The sequence below is a fragment of the Canis lupus genome, chromosome 28 (assembly GCF_003254725.2).
Source record: "Canis lupus dingo isolate Sandy chromosome 28, ASM325472v2, whole genome shotgun sequence".
NCBI lineage: Eukaryota > Metazoa > Chordata > Mammalia > Carnivora > Canidae > Canis > Canis lupus.
The window spans coordinates 28,341,887-28,355,286 of NC_064270.1; the positions used below are offsets into that span (position 1 = coordinate 28,341,887).

General features: G+C 48.1%; 1 long non-coding RNA gene across 7 annotated transcripts in view; it reads left to right on the forward strand.

The window, feature by feature from the left end:
• Positions 1-237: 237 nt before the first annotated feature.
• The window catches only part of LOC118352672 (uncharacterized), a 28,940-nt gene continuing 15,777 nt past the window's right edge, over positions 238-13,400 (forward strand). For 2 of the 7 annotated variants that reach the window (XR_007406802.1, XR_007406803.1), the window contains exons 1-4: positions 238-596; positions 5,415-5,608; positions 6,348-6,456; positions 9,015-9,058. This is a non-coding gene — a long non-coding RNA (uncharacterized LOC118352672). Of the gene's footprint in view, positions 597-2,262; positions 2,505-5,414; positions 5,609-6,347; positions 6,457-9,014; positions 9,059-13,400 lie in introns of those variants that run through there. The other 5 variants (XR_007406799.1, XR_007406798.1, XR_007406801.1 and 2 more) reach the window with 4 other exon arrangements.

Sequence of the window (13,400 nt, forward strand, 5' to 3'; positions counted from 1 at the left end):
TTCAATAGATGCACCCAACTCCTCCGTTGCTCGTTATTGAGATGTCAGTCAGTAATCATTAGGCAAACACTCTTCATGGAGGGAACTGCTAAGAGGCCCAGGAGTCCCAAGAGACGATCTAAAAATGTCAAAAATGTTACAGTATAAATGAATGACACCAACAAGAGAACATGTGTTAGAGATGCAAGCAATTAGTTAATATATTACAAGTTTCAACCTCTGAGCAAAACAGGCAACAAAAATTTCCGCTTGACAAAAGCCTACAGATAAGATCAGGTTAATTCACAGACAATACAATCTCCCTGAATTGGAACAACCCTCCAGCAGGCTGGGAGGGAGGGATGATCGGGGGATTCAGGGGGTGTGCAGGGTTGGAGCCCCCAGACTAGGTCCTGCTTTGCCTGGAAAAGACTGGCTTGACTACTGAGCTCTCACAGTGGAGAAGTGGGGTCTGACATGAAGGAAGATATCCTGTGCTCCATGGATCCGGCTCCCGAAGCTAGCTGCTGGCTCCTTGCTGGAGCTTCAGAATGAAATTTAGAAGGTCGAAAGACATCATATCGCTGTTTTCAAAGGAAAAGAGGTGCCTGCAAAAGGTGACAGGGGTGGGGGATGTTATATGGGCAAATGCTTTCTCACTGCTTTTCAGAGACGTCAAAAACTAAATATTGTATGTTGCGTAGTTTCCCTCTTTCACTCCCCCTCTCTCTGATTCTCTCTCTCTCTCTCCCCCCATATATATGTATATATGTATATACACTACACATACATACTAATACAAACACACACACACATAGAGAAAAGATGTTTGAAACAAAAAAAAAAAATCCTCCCACATATAGATATAGGCATCCAGAATATACGTTTCAAGCAAAAATACGCACGATGTGCACTTGGACTGAGGATCTTAATAGGTCCCTTAGAAATCCCAAGGAAACATTGAGAACACAAGAAAAGAAGGAATGAAAACCTGAGTTCACCAACTCTATAAATGTAAAAAAATTTGTAGATAGTTAAAAATGTCCGCCCCTGTACACACGCACACCTACACTTTCACACTTCCTCTGTTTACTAAATAACATTTCAGCACAGTTTTCATCTTATAAGGAAAGTGTTTGAAACTTGGAATAAGTGCACTTAATTAAAGGAAGGCTGTGAAAATGTGCACTAATCTGATATGACTAATAGCAAAGTGCATGAAATTGCTAATTAGAATTTCATTAAAGGTGCTGCTTTATCAGACTGTGAATATCACAACCTTTAAAATTCTTTCAGGAGAGCTTAATTCCTTTTCAAACAGAAATATTCTTTAAAGACATTTGATTTGTTCTGAAGGAATTCATGGCTTAGGCTGGAACTTAAAATGTTCCCGATATTCCACGAGGTGATATCAGAATAGGAATATAGATCAGGGACTTTGTTTCATTTGCCTGATGAATCCTTTCCTCCCCCATCTCTATGGATTATTCTTCAAAACCCCAGTCATGAAAATAGAGTTGAGTCCTTGGTTTGATCCACTTGTAATTTGTTTTCTGCTGAAGCCAAACGGTTCTTCTCTCTCTCTCTCTCTCTCACACACACACACAAAAGGAAAAATTACTTACAAATTTTTAAGTCACTAAAAATCAAAGTGAACATTTTAATTTTCACACTCATTAAAAAAATAAAAGGGAACAGACAATAAAATATGTTTTCTTTACAGGAAAAGGCTACTCGTTAAACAAAAAAATCAACTAGCAGCTTTCACTTTAAAAAACAAAAAAAACCTCTTAAAATACCGATAACATTTCAATCACAAAACTGCATTTTTGAAAATTAGGAAAATCCAGTGTTAGCAATAGCAAATGTGTTTTTACTCCTTTTCTGACTGGCTTTTCTAGGTTGTAAGTTTTCTTATTTCACACTTTAATTATTCTCTGCACTAAATCTACATTTCAGCTACTTTTTTTTTTTTTTTTTTAACCACTCAGATTTTAAAAACTCTACCTTTCTGGTCGTTCATCTTTACTAATTTCAACCTTATTTTCCGTCACTTCTCTTTATTTTCATATGCAGAAAGTTGCTCTAATATGTTACTCTCCCTGCGCAGACACAACTCTCCCTGTTACCAATTGTATTTTTCTATTTGCTGTTTTTCCTGCTGGTTCCAGAGTTCTTACAATTAGTAACTGGGTTCCTTTTAATATTCAAGCTTGATTGAACAGTTACATTTTGTTACTGAAAAACTATTACTGCTAATGGAAACTACAGCTCACTCAAAGCAGCAGTTTACTTTTACAGAAGTTGTTAAAACCCAGCCTGGCTTCAAATTTGCTGAACACACAGGTTCGCAGTGATGTAATTTTGCAGAATTGAATATTTTAAGTACACTTGAAAAACGTTGGCTTAAAAGCTAATCACTCGTGTTTACCTGATGACCGTAATCTGAAAGGGGAGAAATGAGAACAGAAGTAACTTTATTGGAGAAGCAGTGTGATTTCTTTGGACATTTAAACAAATCTCAAGTGAGTTAATTACAGTTTGCTCTCCTTTTAGCTCCAGCAGGAGGAATTTTCGTGGCGTTTAGATAATTTATCAACTGGGCTCCCTAACAGATAAAAGGTTGCGTTTTCCTTTCCAACATTTGGGAGGTACATTTATGCAATAAATGCGACGATTTTAAAAGATCGGTCTAGACTCAAATGGATGAAAATTATGCTCGTTAACTGTAACGTCTGGAGTCCGAGGTGGGGTGTCAGCCGTGCCCATCCGAGGGCCACCGCAGTCAAACAGAGCTGCTAATTCGAATGTTTTAAGTTTCGAATTGAGAAATATTGTTCTAATATGGCAACAATGGGGCTGTTGTCCTTCCAAGCACTCTGCGACGCCCGGCTCCTCACAGCTCGTTTTATGCAAAACGAATGGCAGGTAATTGTGATTTAATTCTTTTCAAGTAAATTACAGTGAGTGCGTGACACAAAGCCGCGGCGGACCCTCCTTTCTCTGTCAATAGTTGAATTAATGATGGCAGGAGTAAAAACAGCAATTGTGCACAACAGCCCTCCCCGGCGTCCCCACCCCTGCCAAGGGGGGACCTGCCAATCAGGCCGCGCCACCGCCAGGCCCGCCGACCTGCGGGTGCAGAGGCTCGGGATGGGATGGGACGTCCCGAGTCGCGGCGGCGCCCGGGTCACGGAGCTCCGGGGGGGCCCCCTGGGCTCGGAGGGCCCCCCCCGCACCCCGCCCGGGGCCGGCCTAGGGGCAGAAAGGGCCTCCCGGGGGAGGCGCCCCAGGGGCTCCCGGAGGAGGCGGCGCGGCCGAGCGAGGGGCGCGGGGAGGCCGATCTGCAAGCGGGGTCTGGGCCCCGCGCGTCCGGGGCGCCTGCGCTGCGAGGGCCCGGGAGCAGGGCCACTCCTCGCCCCCAGCCCCCCGGGTGGAAAGGGGGTCCCCGGGGCGCCCCGCCGGGGGTGGGCGCGCTGGCCTGGGGTCCCGACCCCCGACCCCCGCGAGCTCAGCGCAGGCAGCTGGAGCGCACGTGGGGGCTTGGGGCTGGGCTGGGCTGGGCTCCCCAAGGGCCATGGAACCGACGTCTAACACACTCTGGGAACCCGTCACTTCCCCGGGTCCGGGACCCAAAGCGGAGGAGCTCCTCTCTGAGGCTCACAGGGGCTGCATCCTCCAGCCCTGGCCTGGGATCTGCGCCAGGGACCTCGGGATTTGGGATTTGGCAGAGGGGTGCAGGGGTGCGGGCTGCAATCCTGCCGGGCCTGCCCTGGGGGCGGGGGGCGGGGGTAACTCCCGGCAGGCTCCTTAACCTCTCTGGCCTACATTGGAGTCGATAGTGGAGCCCTACTTTCAGGGGTCCTCACGGGCACTTAACCAACTGCCAGTCAAGTGCTAGAAGGGTGCCAGGCACAAAGTAGAGGGCCTGCAAGCGTCAGCAGGTCTCGGGCGCCTCAGAGCCACACGGTTTCCTTTCCTTGGACCTCCCTACCACAGTCCCTGCCTGCCTCAGGGCCTTTTGTGCTTGCAGGCAGAGCTCTTCCCTTGTCCCCATCCTGGCTTCTTTTTAGGCTTCAGCTCAGCTGTCACCTCTGAAAGATCTTCATGACCACCACCTGGCTCTCCCATCCCACTCATCACTCTAACAGAGCTCTTTATTTCTTCCTCATATTTATCCGATCCAAATATTCACCTCTCTTTGTTTTGTGTTTATTGTCTATCTCCTCCCCCAAATCTGTTTTGTGAGATGGGGACTTGCTTCCTCTTGTTCTCTGCAGGTCCCAGTGCTTTGATCATTGTCCACTAGGTAGTAAGTGCTCAGTAAAAACTGTAGGTGGATGAATGGAGTCTCATCTTCTGACCTATATGTCAAAGTGGTGGAACCATATCGCATCTAAGTGATGTGAAACCATCAGCATGGAATTTATATATATATTATATATATATTCATATATTTTTTTTAAGTAAGTAGACAATTTCCTGAAAGAGAGGAGGTTTTCAAGAAAAGTGTCATTTAGAGACTTTTCTCGGTGTCTTGGTACACTGACTCGTTTTGACCATGAGGTTGGAACCAGTCTTTTCTGAGCCCTCCCATGATCCTGGGAAGTGATGGGGGGCCTTCCGGATTTTCTTCCCAGTCTTGATTTCTCCCCTAATTGCCCAGGGGCTCTGTAGACCTTCACCCCGCAGAGTAGCAATGCTACCTGCTTTCCAGTGTCACCTTCATCCCCCCCCCCTTATAGTGATGACATCACTGGGCGCCCACCTTTTGTCCTCAACCTCCCCAGCCAAGACTTTCTGCTCCTTTGATTCCCCTCCTTGGCACTCATCACAGATCACACCTGCTTTTCCCCCTCCCCAGAGCCAGCTGCTTCTATTAGACTGGCTCCTGCTGGGCTTGCCAGGCCATGTGAAGGAGCCAGTGAGGGCTGAGAGAGGCTGGGTGGGGCTGCCTCAGCAGTTCAGCTCATGTTGGGGTGATGAGTCAACTGGCTAGGGTCACTGTGTCTTTGTGCCCAAGCTGGAGCCAGGGACAGAGTATTTCTGGAAGGCCTGGCCTGGCTCCCCATCTCACACTATTTATTTACTCAGTGAGGCCATTATAAACAATGAGTATCTCAGACACGGTCACCATCCTGGGTGGCCAACTCCCATCCCGGGGTCGTATCTCTGGGAAAGAATTTGAAGACCTCTAGCTATCCAGAGAACAAGAAGCATAAATATTCAACTCATTCATACTTCCAAAACCAGTTGCTTAGCGCCTTTGGACCGAGCCCAGTGGTGGGTGCCGGGGACATAGATACAATAATAGCTAATACTTGTTTAGTGCTTCCCTTGTGCCAGGGACTGTTCTAGATACTTCATGTGTGTGACATCACTTAATGGGTTATAGCTCTCTGAAACAGATTCTATTATTATCTCCTTTTCTGCAGAAGGAAATAAGCTCAAAGCACACATAGAGTTCACCAGGGTTACACAGCCAGGGAGTGATGAGGTCTGAACTTGGAACCAGAGCCCGCACCCCAGACCCCCACGCCGCCCTGACCCTCTATCTCCGTCTCCAGGATGGAGAAGACACAGCATCGGCCATCCAGGGGGTACGGAGCATCAGAAGCAAACAGAGAAGGTAGGTGGGCGGGTGTGGTTCCCCACACAGGGTACCAGTAGTGATGCCTACTGGCTCTTTCTGTAGACACGGGGCCCTGTTTTAATTGCTTTACACGCATCACAGAATCTGAGGCGAAGGAAGTGACATTAGCTCCATTTTAGGGATGAGACAGAGAGGTCCAGCAGCTTGGGGACAAGTAAGGTCTCTGGGACAGTAAATGGCAGAGCTGGGACTGGAACCCACAGTCTCACTCCAGGGCCCATGCTCTTATCCTGGCGCCCGCCTGCCAGGCCTCAGGCAGCCAAGAGGGTGCTGAACCCCATTGGGGTCACCAAAAACACCCTGTGTTTGGATCCAGAGGACCTGGCTCGGAGCCCCTGCGCTGCTACTTTTGCTAAATGAAACCCTTGGGGCGTCTCCATTTCCTTGCCTGTAGAATGAGGGTCATGAGGTCGGCTCCACCTGCCTCCCAGGGCCATGGAGAGGATTAATGAAGATAACGTCCGGGGACGTGCGCTCTCAAGTGAGAACTGCTGACTTCAGAAACATTCAGTTCTATGGGCACTGGTCCGTGCTGGGCCTGGGAGAGCAGGGGACAAGCCACTGGGCCCCTCCTTGATCCTGCACATGGCCCAAGAAAAATGAAGAGGTGTTTATTTTAATTGCAAAACAAATGACTATAATGAGGTGTCTTGTTTGGCGATACAGGTGATTAGACGACTAAGTCTGTTACTTTTTGTTTGTTTGTTTCTGAGAGGCCTGTATTCAAAGGCCCCTGGGCCAACACTTGGATTCGGCTTCCCTCCAGACCTTGGGCAGGGTGCTCCACATGCTCAACGCCCCAGGCCTTCCCATAGCCCTGTGAGGTGAGCCGGACATTACACCCATTTCATAGGCCGAGAAACTGAGAGGTGAAACAATGGGGCTAATGAATGGAGGAGCTGGTCCCGAGGGAAGTCTGGCTGACTCGGGTCCTGGCGTCTTTGCCACAGCTCCACAGGTCCTGGTGCAGAGCTGGCATGTGGGGGCTGCCCTCTTCCTTCCTCCCAAAGCTCTACCTTTGTCTGAGTGTCCCCCTCCCTCGACCTCGGTGCTTTTACATCCCCCACCCACCCCTCTGACTTAGGGATCCACCTGCACACAGTACTTCTGTTGGACTGAGGGCTGATTCTGTGTCCCTTCCACATGCCCACCCATCAGTCTGCTGCTTCTGTATATGAGCTTGAGGTCAACATCTTGGCTTTGTTCAAGGCGCAAAGTGAGGACACATTCTCCATCCCCGGACCTCACCCTAGGTGAAACCATCCCTCCGAGGGCCGGGGTGGGTTGAGGGAGATGTTGTTGCCTTGATTCCCCTCCATGTTTACCCCAGACTTGCTTCTGGCTCTTCACTGAATTTATTTTGGCTTAAATGATGCAGTGGTTGGAGATAGTAAAAAGAAAAACTACCTTCATAAAACCAGCAGGCAGATTGAGTGAGGTTGTAAAGGGGACAGCAGTCACCCTGCATGGGCTGATGGGCTCTGTCATGGTGCTCCCAGACAACAGGTGGCTGGTGACTCTACTGGTGTGTTGACACGTTCTTGAGAGGACTCCCACTGTCAGGCTATGACCCCTGAGGCAGAGGGGCAGGACTGGGCTGCATGGTGGGGGCTCGAGGATGAAGGATATGTGTTTTCTATTTGCCTTGATCTCATGGGGTGACCTAGAGCAACTGCATGAGTGCATGCATAGGTTGGTGGGTGCACTGCATACCTATGGAACTGAGGTAGCCACCAGGGGTAGAGTCCCTGTTCCCCTACTTACTAGCTGTGGGGCCTTGGGACAATTGCCTAACTTCTCTGTGCCTCCATTTTCTCATCCATAAAGCTGAGGTAACAGCTAGATGAATCTTATAAGGTCAGTGGGAGGAGTTAATTATGCAATACATGGAAAAGCATTTTAAGCGGTGTCTGGCACAGAATAAACAGTCCACAAATGGTAGCTGACCCTAAAATACAAGCTCAAAACTATCTTCTCCATTTATGTTTGCTTTCCCCCTCAAAATATGTAATACCCAAAAGTCATAAAATGGAGAACCTTTCAAACTATATGTTGACAAGAGTGAGGTGTATTCTGGGTTCTACCATTCACTACCGTGTGATCCTTGGCAAGTGACTTAGTCTTCTGAGCTTCAGTTTTCTTATCTATAAAATGGACATAAAGCTAAAAAACCTACTACTAGTAGTGAGGATTAAATGAATAATGTACATAAAGCAAATAGTATTTATTAGTCTTCTTTATACTCTGCTTTTCTTCCCCTGTACAAGTCCTTTTTGGTTTTTTGGTGGTTTTTTGTTTTGTTTTGTTTTGTTTTACAAGTCCTTTTTGAAGGGCTGTGAGATATCTTCTCCAAACCAGTTTTCCTTTCCTCCTGGGTACATAGGAAGACTACATTTCCCAACATCCTTTGCAGTCCAGGGCCCCATGTGACCAAGTTCTGGCCAGTGGAATGTGAGCATATCTGTGGAAACAAATGCTGTTTCCAGGCCTGACCCCTAAAGTTTCTTGTAAGATCTTTTATGCTCATTTCCTCCTCCATCTGCTAGCTGAATGTCAGGGTTCATGGTGACTTTGGAAGCCACATTTTGGAAGTGGAGGAGGCCCTGCCAGCAGAGCCCTGCTCTTCACCCCTACTCCTTATCAGCCTGCTTGGACTGTGACATGTTGCATTAAGCCATTGAGATTGAGGGGTTGTCACTGCAGGGAGCAGTTAGTCTATCCTGACATACACAGAATCTTCTAGAACCTCTATGTAGTGTAACTCCCTGCACACATTCATGTAAGATCTTGCACATATTTGAGAGACTTCCTGGGGCCCCTGACCCCTTAAGCTCATCCACATGGCCCAACGTCAGGACCTCGACTGCCTTAAAAAATAAGATCCAGCACAATGTGGGGCGAGACAGTCCTGGGAACGCCATCCTGGCTTCAGGACCTCCCTGCAGCAGGCCACACCTTACTTAAGGGATTTGAGTGACCGCCGAGACTCTGAGGGAGAAGGTCTCCTAAGAAGGCATCTCATCCAACAGATCTGATGGATCAGGTCACAGGCTCGGGCAGTAGTAGCCTCTCCCAGCTGAGTTCCTGGGACTTTGCTCAGGGCTCCCCATGCATGCGGTCCTGCCCTCCTCCTGCCCTGGGGGAGATCAGCGCTTTCCATCCTGCCTCCCCTGTTAATTTGAGTGCCCCCTGGAGGCGGGGGGCTGTGTGGCCTTTTCACAGTCTGCTGCAGGGTTTGTTTTGCACAAAGCTGTTGATTCCAGGGGTCAAGGACCGTCTTCATGGTGTTCTAGAAAAGTAAATATTCTTAGCTTAGGTGGAGGTTATATTAATTAAAAATAACATACTATTATTCATATACTGATTGTCTGTTCTGTTCCAGGCCCATCTGTTATTTCATTAAGTCCTTCCCCGTAATCCTATCAGGTGAGTTTTAAATAGCCCATGTTCCAGGTGAGGAACTGGAGGTGTGGAGATGCTGGGCCCAGGGTTCAGAGCTGCAGGAGGTGGTTTAGAGACTCCACTGGGGTCAATCCAATGGGAATGACAGCAAACTTTTCCTAAGCCCCTAATGTGTGCTAGGGGCCATGTGCTTTTGAAGCGTTATTGCACTTAGTTTTGATAATTTCCTTATGGAGTGGGGACTACTGTTATTTCCATTTACAGGTGAGAACCCCTAGCTCAGTGAGGCTAAGGTTGCATGGTTGAAAGAGGGGGTGCTTGGAAATTCAAATTCAAGTCACCCTTTAGAGCTTGTGCTGTCACTCACTTAGCACCTAGCAGTGCCTCCTTCTACTCCTTTGAAGTACAAGAGGGACCAGGTAGTCTTCCGGGACCTGTGACTTTGGGGTGGGGAGCCACCCTGTGGTCAGGCTGATGGCCTGCTTGAGTCAACACCTACTGTGTGCAAATCCTGAGCCCTGCAGTGATACAAGGGAGGCCCTGACTGTCCCAAGACATTGATATCCTGGTACAGAAGAGAGCCATGTACCTACACTTGCTGCCTGAATAAGTCAGTACAGTGGAAAAGTGGACACTGCAAACCTCAGAGGAGAAAGGCCACCCAGATAAAGGCAGGAATGGCTTTACCAAGGAAGTGAGATTGAGATGAGCTTTGTTTACCTGCATTTAAATCCCAGGTAGCCAAGTGATTTTCGGGAAGTAAGTTAGCCAACTGGCCTGAACCTCAGTTTTGCCATTTATAAAATGCAAATAATAAAGATACCTATCTTACAGGATTATGAATATTAAATAATCATATTTATAGTTCTTAGAATATAGGAACCTCTATACTATGTACTTATTTACTCTTCATTATCAAGGACTAGTAGAGTTTCAGTAGATGAAGAAGGGAGATGTAATGCAGCAAGTGAATGGCATGAGCAAAGCTTGAGAGTTAAGAAAGCAAAAGTGTTTTTAAAGAATAGCAAGTAGCTCCATCTGATTGGTTGATATGGGGGCAATAGGAGATGAGGCGGGGGATCCCTGGGTGGCTCAGCAGTTTGGCACCTGCCTTCAGCCCAGGGCATGATCTTGGAGTCCCGGGATCAAGTTCGGAATCGAGTCCCACATCAGGCTCCTTGGATGGAGCCTGCTTCGCACTCTGCCTGTGTCTCTGCCTCTCTCTCACTCTCTCTCTCATGAATAATGAATAAAATCTTAAAAAAAAAAAAAAGGAGATGAGGCTAGAAAAAGGATTGGGGCTCAGGTTGATGAGTACATACTTAATAGGCAATGGGGAGCCACTGAATGTTTCTGAACAGGGGAGTTTCATAGCCAGAACTAGGTTTGGCTGCAGAATGTATGGTGGATTGGAATGGGGGTGATGGGAGAAGACCAGTGCTATTGTCTTGGCCAAGGAAGAGGGTGGTGACAGCTGGCAGGCCAAAGAAAGCATGAATTGGCACATGTGGTCGAGGGAGGTGTGTTAGACACACCCTTGGCCAAGGGCAGGTGTGGCAGTGGTGCCCATCCAGGTCCAATTGAGTGGCTGGGAACCCACAGCAGGGCTCTCCCTTTGCAGGCCTGGGCTTGGGATGCAGTCCCTCTGGGCATCGCATCATCAGTGCCATCTTTGTGCCAAGAAAGACATAAACGAAAAGTAGATAAATGGGGCACCAGCCTCCTTTAGTCCTGAGAAGCCAGGGCACCTGGTATCCCCAGGGTGCACAAGCTCTTTGATGGCCCCAAAAACAGGTTCCAGAAGACTCATTTGGAAGGGAAAAGGGAGGCAGGCTCCTTTTGGGTTTTCATCTAGATTTTTGAAGAGCAAAGCAGACTGGTGAGAGCTGCCTGTCTGAGGCGTGTTTTATCTTAACCTTTCCATGTAATCCTGAAAGCCCACCTAATCAATTGAAGATCATAAAATATTAGACTTAATGCTGCAAAGTGCTGCTTTTTAATTCACATAACAAGCTCCTAAATAATTCAAATAGCAAACAGACCCTGCAAGTCAATGGTGGGAGGCTGCTTGGATCAGCGGGAGAGTGTCAACACATGCCACATTTCCCGGATCGACTCCATTTCAAGAACCCTATTAAGTTAATTGCCGGTTTCTGACAGCAGAGAGCATGCTGGGAGCACAGCAAGCTTTATTAGCCTCCGTGGCATCTGGAGACATCAGCCATTTTGCCCCTACTTGCAGGCACTGGGAGCAGCATGGAAAAAAAGTAAATCGAATTATGAGACAATAAATGCTTTTTGGCAGCACATGGGCATCAGATCCATTGGTGGATCCCAAAGAGCTCGAGTGTCAGTTGTTGGCCTGTTAAATTCTTTACAGCAACACCGTCCCTATATTGCAGAAGTCTCAGGATGGAGCGGTGACCTCCTTTGGCACCGCGTGGTTGACACGGGTAAATGACAATGCCAGCGAGGGTTCCCCACCTCCTAAAGACACGGCCGGGGAAGCAGAGTCTCTAGAATGGGAGAGTTGGGTGAACGTTTGGAGCACCCCCCACCCCCAGGCATCCCAAATATTCAATGTTACATGTTGGCAAGCAGATCTGCCTGGGTTTGGAGCCTCAGGAGGCACCCATGGGGCTCCGGAGTTGGTCAGGGGAGACCTGTGAAGTCGGGGGGCCCGGTCATCTGCCCATCTGGAGGTTCCCAAGAGGGCCCTGTTCCACGGCTGTGTGTCTCCCCTTGGCAGCCCAGGTATCTACTGACCGCGGAGTGGGGCGGTGCATCCCCCCGGCAGCTGGGAGATCTACCGGCAGGTTCCATTCTGCAGAGTGGGGCTCTGATCTCTCCAGGGCCTACCTTTGACGCGTGAGCACACACCGGCAAGGAGAGATTCTGGGACTGCCCCAAGGTCACACACACAGCCAGCCGCTGCCAGCAGATTCTAGGGTGACATTTTGTTCTTTTCCCTGGCATGATGCTGCTTCTCTTTCAGGTGTGATGGTATGAGGGTGACAGCCTAGGTAAGATCAAGATTAGTATCCTGGTTCAACCATTGCCCGTCAGTATGACCTCAATTTGAGCAAAATGTGTAACTTTACTGTCCGCCGACCATACTGGCAAAATGAGGACAGGAGTGCTTGCCTGATGGGATTCTTCTGGAAAGGACGGAATTAGTGATGGATGTTAACCATGTGGTTAAGGCCTCAAGCTTGGTAGCTAACACTCGGCCTGATTTCCTTCTCATCATCTCCGCATAACTCATATGAACAAGACTCAGATGAGCAAGGTTATTTGCATTTCTAGATGATTCTTTTACAGAGAATCTTCCAGTTTATTGGGTTCACATATCTGAATTTTTTTCATCAAGGTTGCATAAAGGGATGCAAACTACTCTCTCAAATCTCTTCTTACCCCGTCCTCAGATCTAGCCTTGGGGGCTGCAGAAATGATGCTTCTTCCTGCATCTGGTCTCCAAAATGGTACAATTGGAAAGAAATTCCAAGAATAGCTGGCAGGGGTGAGGATGCTGGAGGAAAACCAGCAACGGGTACAAATAGTGCAGGTGACTGGCTGTTTCGATCCTGGTTCTCTAGTCTTTCTATGTCATCAAATTGCTGCACTCTGATGCTAGAAGAGGTCTCAGACATGGAAGCTGGCATCCTCATTTCATGGGTGGGGAAACTGAGGCTCAGAAGGAGGCAGCAACTCACCTGAAGTCATCCAGCTAGTTAGCGGTGAAGCCAGTGACAAGAGCTGGGTCTCCTCCTTCCTGGTTCTGTCTTCTTTCTAGTTTTCGAATAGCTGGGAGTGACTTTTGTGGCATTAGAGCAGATTTCACTCCACCTGGGAAGCATGGACCACTGCCATTGGGCCAGAGTCTTGCTCCCTCCTGCACTTCCAGAAAGAAATGTACAAAAAAAAAAAAAAAAGAAAAAAAGAAAAGAAAAGAAAGAAAGAGGATGTGCCTTTGCCCCAAAACCTCTTTCTGAAAATGTCAGTTCATAACTCATCTATAGTAATAACGGCTACGGCTATCATTTCTTTTCTAAAAAATATTTTATTCATTTATTCATGAGAGACACACAGAGAGAGGTAGAGACACAGGCAGAGGGAGAAGCAGGCTCCCTGCGGGAAGCCCGATGTGGGACTTGATCCCAGGACCCCGGGATCATGACCTGAGCTGAAGGTAGACACTCAACCAAGCCTCCCAGGTGCCCCAACAGCTATCACTTCTGAAGGCTGATTTCCAGGCACTTTGTTGACCTTTTCTACACAATGCTTTGGGGTTAGGTGTTACTGTGACTCTCATTTTTCTGAGGAGGAAACTGAGGCCCAGAGGTGAAGTAGCTTCACCAAAGTTACA